Consider the following 3151-nt stretch of genomic DNA (forward strand, 5'->3'; position numbering starts at 1 on the left):
TTATCAACCCAATGATTTATTTACAAAACCCAAATTCCCCACCTTATCACTCAAATTAATATTTTAAAGCCCCAAAACAAATTAAGTGGAGCCCAACTTAATTTAATCATTCAATTAATTTATTAAGCCCAAATTTCTTAAATAAAGCAAAGGCCCAATTCAAAAAAAAATATAAGTGAGCCCAAATTATACTCCACCCTTCCACCACACGTATCATCTACTCTCTCTCTCACCTAATCACTATTCACCTTCTCCCTCATTTCACAAAATGCACAACCTCTTACTCTCCCCTCTCTCTCGTCGCCGATCCGCCGTCGCCATCCTCAGCACCACCGTTCCCCGACGTCTCCTTCCTATTCTCTCTCTCTCCTTCTCTCTCTCTCTCTTCTCTCTCTCTCTCTTCTTCCCCCTCTCTCTCTCTCTCGGCTATGCTCACGCCGCCGTCGCTGCTCGCCGATGGTCGCTGCTGTGCAGTCGCCGTTGCTCGGCGTCGGGAGATGCAGCTGCCGCGCGTCCAGACCCTCCACCATCGCGTCGACCCCCACGCCGACGGCCTCTGCTCGTCGGTCAGCTACTGCTCGCCCCTCCGTCGCACGCCGTGTGGGGTCACCGCTGACGTATAGCAGCGCCGAGTCCGGTGCCTGCTGTCGCTGCCCATTGTGGATGTTCGGTGGCTGCTCGATGGTCCCCGAACAGCTCCGAAACGACACCGCGCAGCCCCGAAACCAATCCGAACCACCCCGCAAGATAAGTTCTCGCACTCAAATTATGTTTATTTTCGTTTTTAGCTTTCAATTACACTGTGATGGGTGTTCGATTGTTGATGAGAGTTTATTCGCATTAATTGTGGGAGATTGGTGTTAAACTTGTTGTGTATTGGTTAATATTACTTGGAAAGATTATACTTTCAAATTATATATGCATATGCTTGTACATATATTGAAAGAAAAGAAAGGAAAGGTTTGTTGTTTACCTTTTGATGTGGAAGTAAAGTGTTGTTCGGTTGAAGTATTTGACTCTACAAATGTGTGAAATTCTCCTTCCTCGACTCCTCTATCCACGTTGGGTTGGTGTGTGTGCAGAAAATTTAGATTTGATGGTGCAGAGAATTTAAGATTTGATGGTTTTGGGTAAGTGGCAAAAATGATTTATACATATTTATATATACTTAAGAGATACACTTCATAGATGGCAAGTGGGGATGGCAAGTAGGGATGTATCTCCTAAGAGACATACTTAAGAGATAAGGCAAGTGAAAGTGACGGTATAGCAAGTTATTGGAGCAAGTTGCCAAACATAATATTATCTCAAATATTCTCCTTTGATAGAGATGATATGATTGCATGCTAAATATTTAATGCATTAACAAATGCTTTGTCGGAAGAAAAAAAAAATTGATCCTTAGGATATGCCCTATCCGTTCTTTTCTTTTGTTTATTTTATTTGGTTATTAAATTAATTATTTGAGTATTTGTTTACTTGTTTGATTTGGTGCAGGAAAATCTAATTCCAGTTCGGAGCTACTCTTGTTGATGTACCCGATTTTCTTTAGAACGAAAGATGTATTAAAATAAATTTTTGTTGGACTTTTATCGGATGTATCGGACATTAAAATTTTGATTTTGGGATCTTATTTATTTATTTATTTAGATAATCGAGCTATTAATATTGATTATAATAATATCAGCTTAGCGGGTCGTTACATTCTACCCCTCTTAAAAGAAATTTCGTCCCGAAAATTAGGAAGTACTTAGACAAAAAGTTCGGCATACTTCTCCTTCATTTTCTCTTCTAGAAAGAGCTTTTCAGATGGAATAAATTGTGAAAGTGAGGGTATGATGAATAGAATGTAGATATCAATAATAGATTGCCAATAATATAATCAAAATGAATAGTGAAGTAGAAAAGTTTCAAGTATCCCCAGATGATAACAGAAAGACCTGAGATGGTTGGTTACAAATGGATTTGAAAAGAATAAGAAAAAAAAACAATTGCATTTTGCTCAACAGCACTGTAATAGAAAATCATATCAACGAAATTTTTAGAGTTTATAAACAGTTCAGGGAAACTAACTAATAAAGAGGGCAACAAGAGGAAACTAGCCAAGGGAGAAGCAATGTGCCAGCTTTAACATGGAGCTTGCAGAAAAACTCAGATCAAGAGACAACAGTCATATTTGAATTCAAAAGATGAGAGTACTCATGTAAAATAAAGAGCTTGTCAATAAGTATGTCTGAAAACACAAATGGTCAAATAAAAAGGTTTAAGGTCTCACCAGATGGCTGCTCCAATATAGTAAGACTGAAAATGATTGGGCTCAATTGGATTTGAGAGAAAGAAGAATAACAAGGAACTACCCATTTGGGTCAACAACATCGTGATACTACGTCACGTTAACGAATTCACAAAGTTTATAACCAAATCACGGAAATTAACCAGTAGAGAAGACAATCAAAGCAAACTAGTTCAGGGAGAGAGCAAATTGCTTTAGACCTGGAGTTGCTGAAGAGCTTACAGCATGATGGAATAATTATAGTGGAATTAAAAAGAGGAGACTGTTCTTTATAAATTAAAGAGCTTGTCAACAAGCACATTTGAAAACACTAAAGGTCTACTAATGATCTTTGAAGAATATATCATCATTGGAGAGACAATAGTTTAGGGAAACATGTTCATTTTAAAGGCTATAAATAAAGCAACTCCTAGTATAGGAGTTTGGTGGCAAGAATTCAGAGAGTCAAAGTATTTCTTTTATACGAAACGAGTAAACAAGGACCGTAGTCACTGGAGGTTATCAGAAAACATGAGGGAGCAAGCTCAAAACTGAAAGTAATTCACAACCCTGACATAGAAGAGGGAAAATAATGGCACATTACCTTGCAAAAGGAGTCATTTAAGGTCTTAATTCAACAAAAGTATTTTGATCAAGGGGGATGCGAGAAAATGAAATTCATGGGAATCCAAGTAAGCGTTGCTGATGAATCTTCCTGGTTAACTACAATGGTGATACTCCGTTGTTTAACTCTTTATAGAGGATGGTAACTGAGTTATGAGAAACCTTGGTCACAAGCTACTTTCACCTTACGATCACGTCAGATGACCATATGTGGGGATTATGACTCTTTGGTACTCTTGGTTCGTCATAACGCTC

At 38.5% G+C, this 3151-nt stretch overlaps 1 long non-coding RNA gene across 1 annotated transcript; it reads left to right on the forward strand.

The window, feature by feature from the left end:
• The first annotated feature begins 526 nt into the window (after positions 1–526).
• LOC121773920 lies at positions 527–1654 on the forward strand. Its single transcript, XR_006044882.1, has 2 exons — positions 527–960; positions 1498–1654. It is a non-coding gene; the product is annotated as an uncharacterized LOC121773920 (long non-coding RNA).
• The last annotated feature ends 1497 nt before the right edge of the window (positions 1655–3151 follow it).

This window comes from Salvia splendens, chromosome 17, assembly GCF_004379255.2.
Source record: "Salvia splendens isolate huo1 chromosome 17, SspV2, whole genome shotgun sequence".
NCBI lineage: Eukaryota > Viridiplantae > Streptophyta > Magnoliopsida > Lamiales > Lamiaceae > Salvia > Salvia splendens.